The 16,790-nt window shown below is 38.9% G+C and overlaps 2 protein-coding genes across 4 annotated transcripts in view; one reads left to right on the forward strand and one right to left on the reverse strand.

Annotated features, from left to right (window-relative positions):
- Window positions 1-16,790, forward strand: part of LOC133840444 (uncharacterized) — a 96,577-nt gene that overhangs the window by 34,784 nt on the left and 45,003 nt on the right. The window lies entirely within an intron of this gene.
- LOC133840434 (ephexin-1) overlaps window positions 1-16,790 on the reverse strand; it is a 36,442-nt gene that overhangs the window by 16,035 nt on the left and 3,617 nt on the right. The window contains exon 1 of one of the 2 annotated variants that reach the window (XM_062272249.1): window positions 13,155-13,345. The exons of the other annotated variant lie outside the window; for it this stretch is intronic. The gene's annotated coding sequence lies outside the window, so the exon portion shown is untranslated. Of the gene's footprint in view, window positions 1-13,154; window positions 13,346-16,790 lie in introns of those variants that run through there. 2 annotated transcript variants of the gene reach the window in all.

The following is a 16,790-nucleotide window of genomic DNA, read 5'->3' on the forward strand; positions in this document are numbered from 1 at the left end:
TATTATCCTAAGAAATTGCTCAAATTATAACCATTACAAATTATTAAAATTCAAAGAAAATAAGTAGTATCTCAAAGTCGTTGACACTTAACTGCAACCTGCTTAGTTATTTTGTTAGCATTTGCGACGAACGCGTTGCGAATAACAACACAATTTTACGCCATTGCAAATGGTATTTAAACAAAATATTAAATACGAGCAACAAACACAGACACACACTGAGACACACACACTCACGCACTTGCAATGTAAATAAGAAGCTAAAAATTGTTGATTACGCAAACCGTCTCTTGGCCATGTTTTCATTACGTTGACTTCAATTCGTGTTTATAGAAATTGGGCGCAAAGATAATGACTTATTCAATGTTTATCATCCGATTGCATGAATGTGTTTATTGAATGTTGAGCATCGCAATTCATTGACAGCAACAGAAACAACAACAACGAAAGCGTTTATTCCCAGGCTTTATTACGAAAGATTTATAAATATTGCATTTGGTGATTCTTATCGTTCACATGGGAATTCTATTTCAAGCGATTTGGCGAGCAGCTAATCGATTCAACTAGCTAATTAATTTCAATTAACATATATAAAATTAGCATCTGAATTGAGCTGAAATTCAATTTAGCTTATGGATCTTTAAGCGAAACCGAAACGCATGCAAATTGATTTTTCAAGCCGACATATTTGATTGAAAGTCGTCAATGCCATCAGACAAATATATGCTCAATAGCTCAACAGCTCAACAGCTGAAAACTAAGGCCACTTCACAGACAGCCAGGTTAACAACTTTTTGGCGTGGCTAATACAAAAAGAGAGAGAAAAAACAAAGTCAACAAAAAAGCCAATGAATGCTTTGCATATAAAAAACTGAAGCCAAAAAGGGAAAATGTAAACAATACACGGCAAATAAATGTATAGAGATATACGTATGAATAAATAGCAATAATAATGTGACAGGTGAGTCTGCGAGACTGGAGGAATACCCTAGCAAGACTTTGAGATACCCTAGGAAATCTTTGAGATTTGATTTTTCTAATCAGAAGTCAAAGAAGTTGATAAATTTTATTATGAATTTATTCTAGTGATGAGAAGTTGAAGAAATTAAAATATTTATTTACGAATATATTGCATATATATTGCAATTGCATTTACTAAATGATACCACTCATATTTTAATTTTAAAAATTAAATTAAAAGTAGTATTAATATTAATCTTAGTGATAAGTAGTATATAAATATGTTTTCACAAATTTGTTTTGGAAATGAAAAGTTTAAGTAGTAAAACTATTTGCCTATGAAAATGGTTAATGTTATAAAAAGATGAAGAGCTATAAATATTTCTTTAGAAATCTATTAAGAGATAGAAAGAGCTTAGTACCAATTGCTTTTATTAAATGAGTCTTAGCTAATGTTTATTTAAGAAACTGCCATGTTTCATAAAAGTAAATTGAAGAGCAATCTTTTAAGTCATATACGTAACATGGTATTCACATTATGGAGAATTAAATATATTTAACTACAGTATACCCCACGCTTGCACAATTAAGCAGTATTTATATATACGATTGCTGACAAAAGATTTGCTAGACATCTTTTTCAGCGACTCTCTCTCTCTCTCTCTGACGCTGTTTCGAATGCACCTGCTGTTGCAAGTGTCATTGTTGACGCTGCGACATTTTTTTATGGTGGCATGCAAATGCATATCATTCGTATATAAAAAGAAACTAAAAGCTTTGGGATGCCACAACCAGCCATAAGCAGATGCCAATGGCATCTTATTGAGACGGATGCGCATTACGAGGCACGTTGAAAAACTGGCCATAATTTCAGTGGGATTTTCACAGTTATCAGAAGTGAAGCTGCCGCCCAAGCTTCAAGCTGCGATGGGTGAAAGTGAGCAGCCCAATGGCGTTGCATTGCCAATGACTGAATGATAACTTCTGTGCGTTTAAGCCATTCCAAGAAGAACTGGCGATTAGACACGCATTAACTGAAACAACAATACAAAATACTTGATAACAGACTGCGACTGCAACTGTTTTGTGTTGCAGGTGAATGAATGAATGCGGAAGACAAAACGATAAATGAAAATTATGCGCAACGAATGGATATAGTAAATATATATATGTATATGTATAACACAGAGAAAGATATTTTCGTATCGTTAAGTTTCTAGAAATTAAATCAAAGAAAATTTATTGTCGTTTATGCATAGCAAGAAGCGTGATTAGCTCCCATCTCGCTGACAACAACAAAAGGCCCATTAGAAATGTGAAAGTTTACTTTTCCTTTTTTTGTTTTTCGGTTTTATTTTTTGTCTGTGCTTTCTTGATTATTTCTGCGGTCAACTAATGAACTGTCTCAGTGAAAGATTTAGTGAAGATGCCGTCATCAAAGTTAGGAAGACATTTTAATGAACTCACTAAAGTGCTTGATAATAAATTAAAAGTCTAGTCCAATAGAAGAAGCCACCAAGTGATCTCACTTCTCAGAAACTAAATATTTATATAATGATAAAGTTAATAATCTTTACAGTTACACTTGCAAACGTTTGTGTGCAATTTATTTGTTACGGTTGCAGCAAAGTTAACAGTGCATAATTAACTTTTGCAAGCTCTTTTGCAAACACCATTTCTTGCGATAATTTCACATCTTGATATCACTTAAAGTGGCATTAAAAGTGTGCTGAAATTACCCGCAGTATTTACAGAAATGTTCTTCATATATTTAACTCATTTTCTCTGTCACTTTTTTACGTCACACGCGACACCCACAAGGACCTTCGATGGCAAACTATTTGTTGTCCGAATTTTATGATGCAAGTTGCATTTGTTTATGTTTTGGTCGGTTACCAGGACGACCAATTGAATTGAATTCAACCACCCGAAACAGTTGACGACCAACTGAAAGACCCTACGACTAAATAAGCCCATAGCAACCCCTAGAGTGGCGGAAATTCACCCTTAACCATTCAATGTCATTTGTATATTGGGGCTGGTCAACGTGGCGTATGCGTTACAGCGTGTTAAACGAGCGTAAACAAATAGCCAGGGAGGTGAATAGTTGGGGAGGTTAAGGCAGAAGGTTGAAGGTAGAGAGGGTGTGTTTGTGTGTCTTGGGTCGATAGTTTTTCCACTGCGCTCTACTCGAGGGCTTGTGCCTAGCTATCCATATGTTTATTTGCATACTCAGGCTAGTAATCTGTCTGCCTTGCCCGCCTCTCGAGTTGTAGTCTGTGGTCGCCTTTGTGCTGAACTCTAAAGAGCGTGCTTTGTGATATGTGTATGTTGCTTTGCCATTGCTTTCATCAGTTGTTTGCATTTTCGCCTAGTTTAAGACAAATTTAATTTGCTAAATTGATGCACTGACTTTCAGCAGGGAGCTAAGTGAAGAGTGTGCTGCTCATAGTTTGACAACCCCAAAAGAGAATGTAATCATATGTAATATACAACAGAGTATTATATAGCTGCTGTATAACTCAAATGGATCATTTTTTAGATTCTCCTGTTGAACTTCCCGCTTCGTTTTTACAAATATGAGAAAGTGACAATTCATGAGGGTCATTTTCGTTAGTCAGTTATTCTAAAATGACCGCTAGAGGGCGTTGTTGATTGCCCCCCGTTTTTAGTTAGAAGTACTGTACGATTTCGAGACAAGCAAAATCGTACGCTGCAGATAGATAACAGGTAGTCCTATACAAACAGGCACCGCTGCGTATTTACGACTTCACACCATCTGTCAGCACGCATGATTTGACCTGCATGCGTCATAATCTTAAGCGATATAAGATAAGGTTATCCTACTTTACAACTGTTCAAACTATTAAACTATGAGATAACTATTGATTATCAGGCTACCCACTGTAAACCATAAACAGATAAGAATTTGACCTAAACAAACATTAGTCCTTAAGATATTGTATATATAAACCCTGCATATTCCACAATAAAATCAGTACTCAACGAAAACTCGTGGTATTCACTTCTCCGAGCTCAATTTGTTTCAAGTACAGATTGCGGCAACGAAATTGTTACTGGTATCAAGAACCGGTGGCAGACAAAATTAAACTTTTCAGCTAACATATTAACATTTGGTGACCCCCGACTTCTGGACACAGGATTAATTTGGAGAATCCTACACGTATAATTGGTCAACTGGGCGACCAATTTCAAAAACCAACAACTGATCAACTTGGCGATCTTGGACATCACTGGATAGTCAACTTGGCAGAAACAAAGAAGGAGAAAATCAAGCTCCATAGCCGTAATATTTAAAAGCATACCTTGACCGCCTATTTGGTTGTGAGTAGAGGCACAACCTGTCAAAGCGACAAAACAAAATACCTCCAACGGGTCAGGTATTACTTTAAATAAAAAAATGGCATCATCGAATATCAGCGCATTGCTGGACAGGCAATTAATAACAGGCGAAGAGATCCAAAACAGAAATTGAGCACAATTACTTTAAAAATGATTACTTCAATCAAATAAGGGATTTGGTTGTATCCTACAAAGGAGAATTTAATAAACAATTATCCACAATACAAATGGATACTGGATCGGTTACTTCCAATGAAGAAGAGTCAGAACTGGAGCCAATGATTCGTGAACAAAGGGTTCTGCTGGATAGCTTGGAACGCATCATGAACAAAATGACGAATGAAACACGTCAAGGATTTATGCCAATCATAAATCAGTATTGGAATAAGATAACAATGATCCACATAGAAATTTATAAAAAATTTGAGGATCCTGCAAAACTTGGATATGTCGACCAGAGATATCTAGCAGCTGAAGATGCCGTCATAGGAGTCCAAACTATGACATGTGAAGAAAGTGTCTCCCGTCCTGCTAACATACCCCAAATGCATGCCTCATTGCCGTTGCCGAAGGTTGAAATTCCCAAATTTGATGGGGATTATTTAAAATGGCAACAATTTCATGACATCTTCAAGAAAATGATTCATGAAGCATCATTACCCATCATTCAAAAGATGTGGTACTTAAAAACTAGCATCACTGGAGATGCTGAGCGTTTAATACGCCATCTATCCTTAACCGAAGGAAATTATGCAACAGCCTGGAATATGCTACAAGAGCGTTTTAGCAACAAAAGAGTGCTAAGTAACGCATTAATACAAAAAATATTGGACCAACCGTCAATAACAAATGATGGCAAGTCTATAAAAGCAATGCATGATAATATCAAAGAAACATTATCTGCACTAAATAACATTGAATTCGAACTGAAAACTGGGATCCAATACTGTTATGTAGTTTAACAAGGAAATTGGATCGTCAAACTCATATGTTATATGAACAATCAGTTGTAGACTCAAAGAAGCTGCAGAAACTGGATCAGTTTTTGACCTTCTTGGAACATCGGTTCCTTACATTGGAGGCTACCGGCAGTGATAAGATAAATCACACCAAAAAAGGCACATGCGCTCAGATTGGTACAGAATATACATGTTATTTCTGTAACAAAACCAATCACATTATATACAAGTGCAATGAATTTTTGAAGAAAACAACAGCTGAACGACTAAATTGGATTCAAAGGAACAAGTTATGCGTAAAATGTTTCAAACGCGATCATTCAGCAAAGGAATGCCAGAAAAAATTGTTTTAAATGCGATAAAAGGCATAACACTCTTCTACATTTGGAATCGAAGCCTGAATCCAAAACAGCAGCATCAGCAAGTGGAGTACAAACCAATTATGTACTTTTAGCCACTGCTCGAGTAATTATTGAAGGCAATAATGGACAAATGGCCGAATTCAGAGCCTTACTTGACTCAGGTTCTCAAGTCAATGTAATCTCTGAAAGAGCATTAAATATATTAGCTCTCAACGTTAAAAAATCAGAGCTACAAATAAATGGAATTGGTGGACGAACACAAACATCGAAGGCACGTGTTAATGTTATGCTCAAATCACAGCATAGCAATTTCAACTCTCGATTGGAGGCTATTGTATTGCCTCACATTGTTGCAGATCAACCAGGACAGTCAATTGATATTGCTCGTTGGAAACTTCCAAAGCATATTGAATTGGCAGATCCTAACTTCGACAAAGCAGGAAAGATTGATCTACTCTTAGGAGCAGAACACTACTTCGACATAATGCAGGACAAGCATTTATCGTTGGGTAAAGGACTGCCAAGATTACAGAAAACCAAACTAGGATGGATTGTGGCTGGAAAATTAAAACATTTTTCATCAAGATCAACTACTTGTGCAGCTCTAACGGAAGAAGATAAGGTAGACCAACAAATTACGAAATTTTGGGAACTGGATTCATTCTCAACCGATACACCATGTCTATCACCACTGGAGAAACAATGTGAAATGCACTTTCTCCAGAACATTCAGACTGCAATTGATAAGAAACCGATTGTTAGTCTCCCATTCATGGATAATGCTTCAGCCCTGGGGGAGAGTCGTGATCTTGCGACACGACGATTCCTTTCCTTGGAAAAACGGCTATTGCGAGATCCACAAACTAAGGCAAGTTATGTGGATTTCATGAAAGAATATGAAGCTCTTGGGCATATGAAGGAGATGCACACAAATGAAATAACAAAAGCACGGTACTTCATACCACATCACTGTGTGCTCAAACCTGAAAGTGCAACAACCAAATTAAGAGTGGTTTTCGATGCATCTCCAGTTACGTCATCAGGAAAATCGCTCAACGACTTACTGCACAAAGGTCCTACGGTGCAAAACTCTCTATTTTCAATTTTGCTGCGATTTAGGACTCACAAATATGTTTTCACGGCGGACATAGAGAAAATGTACCGTCAAATCTGGATAAATCCCGTAGACCAATATTTCCAAACAATTGTTTGGCGCAATGATCCATCTGAGGATTTGCGATTCTACAGATTAAAAACGGTTACCTATGGAACAAAAGCTGCACCATATTTAGCCACAAAATGCTTGCAGCACATAGCACAAAAAGGCAGAAAAGAATACCTAATGGTGCTGCCGCATTGGAAAACGACTTCTATGTAGACGATTGCTTAACCGGAGCCGAAACTATACCAGAAGCTCTACAGAGGCAACAACAGCTTAACAAACTTCTGCAAAATTCTGGATTCAAGTTAAGAAAATGGTGTACTAACAATTTCCAAGTTCTACAAGGAGTTCCGAGGGAAGACATCACTTCAAATGTACAACTGGAGGAGACTTCATATGAGGACTACACGATTAAGACCCTCGGAATAACCTGGACACCAACAACAGATCACCTTTGTGGGAAAACGGAGATAGCAACAAAGGCCAATATATCGAGACGAGATGTTGTGTCTGAAATCTTTAGGATATTTGATCCTCTTGGTTTATTTTCCCCAGTTGTAATGAAAGCAAAAATTTTCATGCAACACCTCACAAAGGAGGGTTATGGGTACAAAGACGATCTGCCGGCTCATCTTCAGGAGGAATGGAAACGCTACAGGGAGGAGCTAAAGGTTCTGAACACCATAAAAGTACCACGTCACGTATACTCAGGAAAAACACCTGTGACGGCAGAAATCCACACATTTGTTGATGCCTCGGAGAAAGCATATGGAGCTGCTGTATACATCCGAGCAACATATAAGGACAAGCGAAGAACGATCCAGTTATTATGTGCAAAATCTCACTTAGCACCAATAAATACAATAACGCTACCGCGTCTGGAGCTTAAGGCTGCTGTATTAGGAGCACAGTTGACTTCCAAAATAAAGGAAGACTTGGCCATGAAAAATGCATCCACATATTACTGGTCTGATTCACGGATTGTACTGTCATGGATTAATTGCTCATCATCCATTCGAGATAAATTCGTTGCCACTAGAGTTGCAACAATACATGAGTTATCCATACCAAAACAGTGGAGACATGTTGCATCAGAACACAATGCAGCAGATGTCCTCTCCAGAGGAATGACGGCTTCAAAATTCGCGGAACATGCCATGTGGTTCTACGGCCCTATGTTCCTACATGGTTCATCATCCACATGGCCGGCTCCTTTTATTGCTACCAACGAGGAATTAATAATTATGAATCCGCCAAAGGTTAGTCAATCATCCGTGATGACTATCACAAAAGAGGAGGACATAATATACACAATACAGCATAATAATTCGTTCAACAAGCTACTCAGAGTAATAGCTTACATGATGCGCTTCCGACGTAAGAAGAAATACATAAGCCACACCATTGAGTTTGAAGAAATAATGGAAGCCCGAAAAATTGTTTTCCGCAACATTCAAAATATCGACTTCAAAGATGACATCAAACATCTCAAGAGGCAAAGGGAGACACTAAAGGGCAGTTCAATCAACTCACTATCACCATTCTTAGATCAGAATGGAATTTTGCGTGTAGGAGGTCGACTGGAGGCGGCAAATATATCATTCGACTCCAAACATCCGATACTTCTGCCATACAACGACCCTGTTGTGAAGATGATTCTTGTGCAAATACACAAGGACAACATGCATTGCGGACCTCAGGCTCTATTGACTACATCAAGGCAGCAATTCTGGATTCTTAAAGGAAAAACTATGGCTAGGAGCACGGTAAAAGCCTGTGTCAAGTGCACTAAAGCTAAGCCAAAATTAATGGAGCAGATCATGGGAAATCTGCCACCACTTAGAGTAACGCAAGCTCGACCATTTTTCAACTCTGGCGTCGATTATTGTGGACCATTTAAAATCCACTACAAAGTGAGAGGAAAGAAGCCTAGCACAGCTTACATTGCCATATTCTGCTGTTTCGCGACTAAAGCTGTGCATCTCGAGCTGGTTAGCGATCTCACAACAGAGGCATTCTTGGCAGCACTTCGTCGTTTCATTGCTCGGCGAGGGAAATGCCAAGTTCTTCACTGCGACAACGCAACAAATTTTGTGGGAGCAAAAAACAAGTTGCAGGAATTACAGGAGGCTATATTCTCCGATAATGCGAAAACCCAAATTCTCCAGGAGTGTAACAACAAGGGAGTTCAATTTAAATTCATTCCACCTCGTGCACCACACTTCGGAGGATTATGGGAAGCTGCAGTAAAGTCGGCAAAACATTTATTACTGAAAAATGTGACGACAGCCGATCTTACTTATGAAGAACTGGAAACAGTTATAGTCGAAATAGAGGCCATATTGAACTCTCGACCATTAACACCACTGTCCGATGACCCAAATGACGTTACAGCACTAACGCCTGGACACTTCCTAATTGGAGAGCCACTAACTGCACAAGCTGATTGTGAACCATCGCAGCAACCAAAAACGTTAGGTAATCGATGGCAGGCCGTTTCAAAACTGAAACATGCATTCTGGAAACAATGGTCGCAGGAGTATCTACAACAGTTGCAGCAACGTCAAAAATGGAGAAGATCCTCAGCAAACATAAAGGAAGGCACTTTAGTAATAATAAAGGAAGACAATGTTCCTGTATTACAATGGCCAATGGGAAGAATTGTCCGAGTGTTCTACGGGAAGGACAACTTTGCACGAGTGGTTGAAGTTAAAACGACCAAAGGGATTTTTAAACGTGAGATTCAACATGTTGCTCCACTCTTTAATGAAGAAGAACCTACTGACAAACATCCAATTGAAGAAGATGAAGTGGAAGAAGAAAACAAAGCAGTTGAAGACCGACAGCTGAGGAAAAGGAAACAACCAAATCACGCTTCGATAACCAGTGTTATGATTGTCATGCTATTATTACTACCATTAGCCTGGGCCCAATCGATTCAAATAACTCAGTTTGGATCAAAACCAGGAATATTTTTCGAGAAAATTGGTACAACCCAATTAGCAGTGGCTGACTGGACCATAGTGGCTTACTTCGATCTCAAGCCATATTGGAGTGACATGGCTACATTTTCAAAAGGAACAACAAAAATTGGTGAAATGTGCGCTACACTTAATGACGCCCACTCATGTGAAGGAATGTACCAATACTTCCGACACATAGAGAATGAACTCATCATGGAAAATATGCTATTGGCCAAATCACGGAAAGTTCGAGCACCATTGGACATCGTGGGAAACATTGCAAGCAGTCTATTTGGTGTATTAGATTCTCAATATGCACAAGACATGTCGAAAACAATATCGAAGGTCAAGGACAATGAAGATCATCTTTTGGAGTTATTACAAAACCAAACATCCTTAGTTGATTCAACAATAAACATAGTGAAACGAGATGAAATTGCATACGCAAAACGACTCAACCTAATTGAAAGTCAAATGAATGCAATAATACAAGATAAATATCACTGGTACATCACGCTGACATCACAACTTACGTTGCTCGCTGCTAATTTACAACGAATGCAGAATGAAATCATCAAGGTGTTAACAGACGTGCGCCACAACACTATTAGTCCACTTCTATTATCACCACGACAACTAAAGGAGCAATGTAATCAAATAAGGGATCATTTGAAGCCTGATCAAATGCTACCTATTAGCCAAGAAAACATACTCATGGCATACAAACTGATGCAAGCTGAAGGCACCATAGTAGATAATCATGTGATTATAAAAATAACAGTACCATTAATATCGGCACAGGTATTGGACATATACAAATTAATACCGATCCCAGCTGCAAATATATATGGATTTCATCTGTTCAAAATTAAAACACCATTCATTGCAATTAACAACTATCGAGATAAGTTTGTTGATATGACGACGGAAGACATAGCAAATTGTCGTCCAAGATCGATAAATGATTTCATTTGTCACAGCAAGCAATCAATGTTCTCTACAGAAATGAGCTGCGAAATGCAACTATTCCATAATAAAACAGACACTTCATGTCATCTGGAAATCACAAATAAAACGTTCATTTGGCAAGAGATGCATAAAAGGAATCAATGGATTTTTGCGACAAGGACGCCAATAAAACTCTCAGCTGTTTGCACCGATGGAACATCAGATATCTGGTTACGCAACACGGGGCTACTGACAGCAAAAGCAGGATGCACCATACGCAACTCCCTAATAACAGTAATCAGTCAAACTGGTATAAAAACATCGACGTTCACCTCATACGCCCGTTTTGGAGAAATCGATGGTAACAATACAACGGTTAAAAGACAAAATATTACCTCCAGGAAAACAAATAAATTTGGTTATACCGAACTACTGGATCTTCAACGGGATCTCGTACTAAACCGAAGACTCAGACTACCACATAGACTTGAGACGATCAAGCATCACCACATCGCAATGTACATCGGCCTAACATTCATCATATTAATATTGACCATTCACTGGGTAAGAAAATGTTACAAGAGAGACAACCGACCACATCAAGTCCAGATACCAGCGGTGGCAATGAGGAAAACTGATACGACTTCGAGTCCGCCGTTCACCATTAATATCGATGATTGTTGAAACTGCGTTCAACGGCCGGGAGGATGTACGATTTCGAGACAAGCAAAATCGTACGCTGCAGATAGATAACAGGTAGTCCTATACAAACAGGCACCGCTGCGTATTTACGACTTCACACCATCTGTCAGCACGCATGATTTGACCTGCATGCGTCATAATCTTAAGCGATATAAGATAAGGTTATCCTACTTTACAACTGTTCAAACTATTAAACTATGAGATAACTATTGATTATCAGGCTACCCACTGTAAACCATAAACAGATAAGAATTTGACCTAAACAAACATTAGTCCTTAAGATATTGTATATATAAACCCTGCATATTCCACAATAAAATCAGTACTCAACGAAAACTCGTGGTATTCACTTCTCCGAGCTCAATTTGTTTCAAGTACAGATTGCGGCAACGAAATTGTTACTGGTATCAAGAACCGGTGGCAGACAAAATTAAACTTTTCAGCTAACATATTAACAAGTACCTTAAGTAAGCTGAAGACCACTGCTGATATATTTTACTTTGTTAAGCTAATGATTTCACAATTAGTAACTTCAAAGTTAAAGGGAATATATATAAATGAAAAATTCCGTGCTATGGAATACATTTGGGACATTCCAAACTTTATCACTTTAGTTAAAATATTTACGGAGTTACGTGAGATTGCGCAAACTAATTACGATGGTGCAATATGTGGTTTTCTTTGTCGCGCTTTACTGTAGCTACGTATGTATTTATAACATTCACGTCTCTATATTTACTGTTTATTTATACGAACTGATAAAAGCGCAATGCGTTAGTCATTTTTGGGTGAATTTATCAGCTCACCAATAAACGCAGCTAGCGCAGCAGCTAATTAGTCATTCTTGTAATCCATAACCACTCACACACACACACACACACACATACAACTACACAACTGTCAAAAAGAGTCACAACAGAACTGTCAAAGCTTTTTGCCTAGTATACATTTTATGCAAATTAACTGCATTCCACAAGAACCACAACAAATGCGCGTTGGGTAGCGTGAGACAGAGTGAGAGAGAGTGGTGTAGAACAGGAGGTGGGGTGAGGTGATGAGAGCGCATAAAGCACAGAGGCGTGTAATTAGCGTGCAGCAAGCAAGCAAAGCAGCATGTTGCAAAGCTCAAGACACGACAAAACACAACGGTAGCATTGCCGCTTAAACCGTAAGATGAGCCGTATGCTATGCTGCAACTGTAGGCACAGTGGCCAGGCGCTGAGCAGAGCAGTGCAGAGGTCAGTTCTGAGGCCATCACAACAGAATACGCAAAAAACAAAAAAAAAAAAACGTCAAAGCTAAGCAGTTTACCGTTAAAGCACAACGCAAAAACAAAAAGCAAAAGCCTCATTTCATTTAATTACCATTAAGTCAAGCCACACATGTTCAAATGTATTTATGTGTGGAACAAGAAGACATTTGCCATATATAATCCACAACTATGTAGAAAATAACACACACAATATCACTCGCTTAAGCATACAGTCATACACACACACACATACACACACAGGCGCTTAAATTGGAAGGCTTGGCAGGCTTGGCCGCAGCCTGTTCTTGGTGAAATTTCTGCAGATGCTGTTGTTGCTGCTGTTGATATTCGATGTTGTTGTAACTATTTATATGTGTGGGCTTTTGGCCAAGTGGTTTGGCTAGATTCTTGGTTAATTTGTTATTGCCTGTGGGCGTTTCACTTTTGCCAGCCACTTTCGTTTCACTTTACTCCAACACGCACCTTTAGTAATTTGCCAAAATTATGTTTACCGCGATTATTGCACATAATTTTAATGATTTTTCTAGCATAAAGAAGAACATAACATAAAACACACACACAAATTTGTAGAGCTTTAAGACGCGCGCGCGCACAGCTCACAGTGTAAGACAAAAGTGGAGAGATGAGCTGAGCCGCAAAGCTCTCAACGAAAAACGCCCGACTCGACGAACGATTGCAAAGCAACTGAAGAGCCGAACCGACGCGGCGCTGCTTTGGTGTCGATTGGGCAGCCAGCTAGCTGAACGACGTCGACGTCAACGTCGACTGCAACTTCTTTTCGTTAGCACAGCGTTCGCGTCTGCGACTGCGCTGCTGCTGCAGCGCGACTTGTTTTTATTTTCTTGTCTTTTTGGTCTCGCGCCGTTTCGCATTCTTGTGCATTGGCTGCATTTTGTTCTGATTCTTTTGATTCTGCTGCACTGCTGCATTTCTCCACAAGTATGCGACGATGCTAACGACGACGCCGCCACCGCTGACGCCGCCGCCGCAGCTGTTGTCGTGCGACCCACAAAAGCAGCGCCTTGGCGGATGCAATAAGCACGAGATGCAGGAGGCTCAGTTGCAGTTGCAGTTGCAGTCGATTAAACAGCGCCCGTTGTTTGTAGCATGTGCATAACTAGCGTTCATTGGCATTTGCGTTTGCGCTTGCGTTTTGTTTTTTGAAGACAGCGCCGCGCCTTAATGAGCTATACAAATTTTAATTAAGACGCTTGGCCCTTCAATTGATTTAGAGGGCAATCATCAAAGCTGTCATTTCCCTCTACACTTCATCAGCAATGCGATGATGCTGCTTCTGCTTGGAATGTCTGCACCACAAGCAACTCTACTAACGTGGATCGTAAATCCCATTAGAGACGCGCACGGAAACGAGTTTTTGGTTTTGTGACGAAAGCCACACACAAGCTAACACAAAAAAAAAAATACCCAAACACACACACACATACGCGCACAAATGCAGGCGCTTCGAATACAAAAACAAACAGCACGAAAAATTCAATACCAGTTCGAGTCGGCAAGTTCTTTCTTACCCAAGCCCAAGTTCAACACCACAAAAAGAGACGGCACAAAAACAAAACACAAACACACACATACACAGCATGTTTAACACAAAGCAAACACAACAAAAGCAAAAGGCAAAATGTGTTTATTTTTTTGCTTTTGCTTTGACGAAGCTTTGCGTGCGAGCGAGATGGCAGCAAACTCGGTGGCATGCCAAGCTCGCTGTCCAGGGTGACCATACGCCACTGTTAAACTCATTATGGCGGGTAAAAAAATATTGAAATGCATTTAACAGTTTGCTTATCAGAGAGGCATCAAACTGTGTTAATATTCGAGTGCCGTTGTTGCTGCTGCCACATATTGTGGAATGTGTGCGATTAAAAGTCGAGACAATGCCAAAGAGTTGAGCACAATTTCGCAAGCCCAAAATGCATACAACAAAAACAATAACAACATCAACGACGTCGACCTGTAAACCTGGTTTTCATTTTCATTCAATTCAATGTGCCAAAAATTAAAAACGCAAACGGCAAAAACAGAAAGCAAAAGGCTGCAACAACAAACCAAACATGGAGCTGTCAGCGCAACAACTTACAACTCACTTCGGACTGTCAACAGAGCAGGAGAAGGAGGAGGGGAGGCAACAGCTTCAGCATCATCTGCGATTGTGTGTATTTATGAGCCAACCGCATGTGGCAAGCGGTTGTTTACCACAGCAGGCAACACTTGTTAGCCGCCACGCCTCGTCTGTAATTTGCATCAAGTGCCTGCCTCTCTTTGGTGGGCGCCCCACATTTGTGGGGCCATGCCACGCCCCCTTAGTCGCAGTCGCATGCGAAACAATGCACATTAATCACTCGACGCAGCAGCAACAACCACTTGTTGTAGAATTGTGTAGAGTCTATACAAATGTAAAGCTTTAATTGCCGTTACAATTGGCCTGACGAAATCAGAGAAGCTCGGCGCTCTCCCTCTCCCCAATTACGCTTTTCTCTTCCCCTCTCTCTCTCACACTACTTTATTTACGCTCTTAATAAGAGCATATCACATTTCATATACTGTTATGCAACACTTATTAAGCGTGCAAATACTCTTTCTCAACCTGTAATTCCTTTAACTGGGTTAAAATTACAATTTAAATAGTTTATTTGAAATTATCACTGAATATGTTTTCATTTCCTTTTCGAACTATATTTATTTCGCAACTACTCTACTCCATTTAATTAATATAAAACATGAAATAATGTGCAGAAATTAAAACATATTTAAAAGCAAATTAAAATGTTTACTATATTAACAATTAGTAAAGTTACTTTAAAATTTCAAAACGCTTTTACATTCTGTAAAAGTATTTGCTTCACATAACTTTTATTGCAACAAATTATTAATATTAATTGTTTATTTAATTGTTTGATGTTAGTTAATAAATATTTCTCAACGATAAATTTTAGGTAGTGTATGAGAAGTGCAACTTTTCTGTAATTTTTCTTGGTCTATTTAATTCCGTGTTTAGCTCATTTAGCAACGTTGTCATCGTCACAGCACCTGCAATTAGGGCGCCTCCGTTGTTGAGAAGCTGTGAGATGGAAGTGAATATAATATCTAGACTTTCCAAAATTTCGCCTGCAATTCAACATCTGATGGATTTTCACCAGAGCAACCGACCTTGCCCATGAGTCTATTTATTATGAGTACTCAATGTAAACGTGATTTGAGTTCAATTAGCAACATGAGTTGACCACGTAGCACAATGTGTCGATGATTCGTGATTAATCAGTTAAAATGGGTTAAAGTTAACTTATATCGCAATAACACAAAACAAGAAGAAAGTGAGCACACTTTCGATGCGAAAGCTCGCGTGAATAAATTGAAGAGCTTTAAGCTGATTAAATGAAGCATCCTAGAAGATGATATTAAAATAAGCACGCAGTAAAGACTAGGGGATTACAATTTTTAAACAGAATATGCCTTCACTTAGAAGATGTTTAAATAAAATCCAAATTAGATCAAAGTTCGATGATCTTCATAGTTAAGTATATTTTTGTAACAGTCTTGAATATTCATATTTTGAAGAGGCTTTTATATTAATTGGAAACTATCTGTCACTGAAAGTTTTTTGTTTATCTCAACATGTGACCTCATAGTTGGAAGTAGCAAACGTTGAATGAACTCTCTGGGCCAAGTTAATTCGTTGGCATCTTCAATCGCCCACAAGGTTTGACACAGTTTCGAGTGCTGCCAAATTATACAGCATTGAACCATATAGAATGCTTTGAACAATTTCGTGGAGAGCACAATGTGAAATCATTGTCGCACGATATTTTGCGAATACGCCAAATGCATAACAAGCAGGTAAGACGAAGAGTCAACTGGAATTTCACAAAAAATTGGCAAGAAATGAGAACTGAGTTGCTAATGATGATCACAATGATGACAGCTGTGATTAGCATTAGTACGTGATCAACTGAAAAATCGATTACTGATCGCTGCTGTCCGATTACAGATTAGTTATAAATTTTAGTTTGAGCACTTTGCAGGCCATACATAATTCAGAGCAACCGTAAATGTCAGCAACTAGTTGGCCACAAACGATGACGT

Source organism: Drosophila sulfurigaster, chromosome 3, assembly GCF_023558435.1.
Source record: "Drosophila sulfurigaster albostrigata strain 15112-1811.04 chromosome 3, ASM2355843v2, whole genome shotgun sequence".
In the NCBI taxonomy this organism is placed as follows: Eukaryota; Metazoa; Arthropoda; class Insecta; order Diptera; family Drosophilidae; genus Drosophila; species Drosophila sulfurigaster.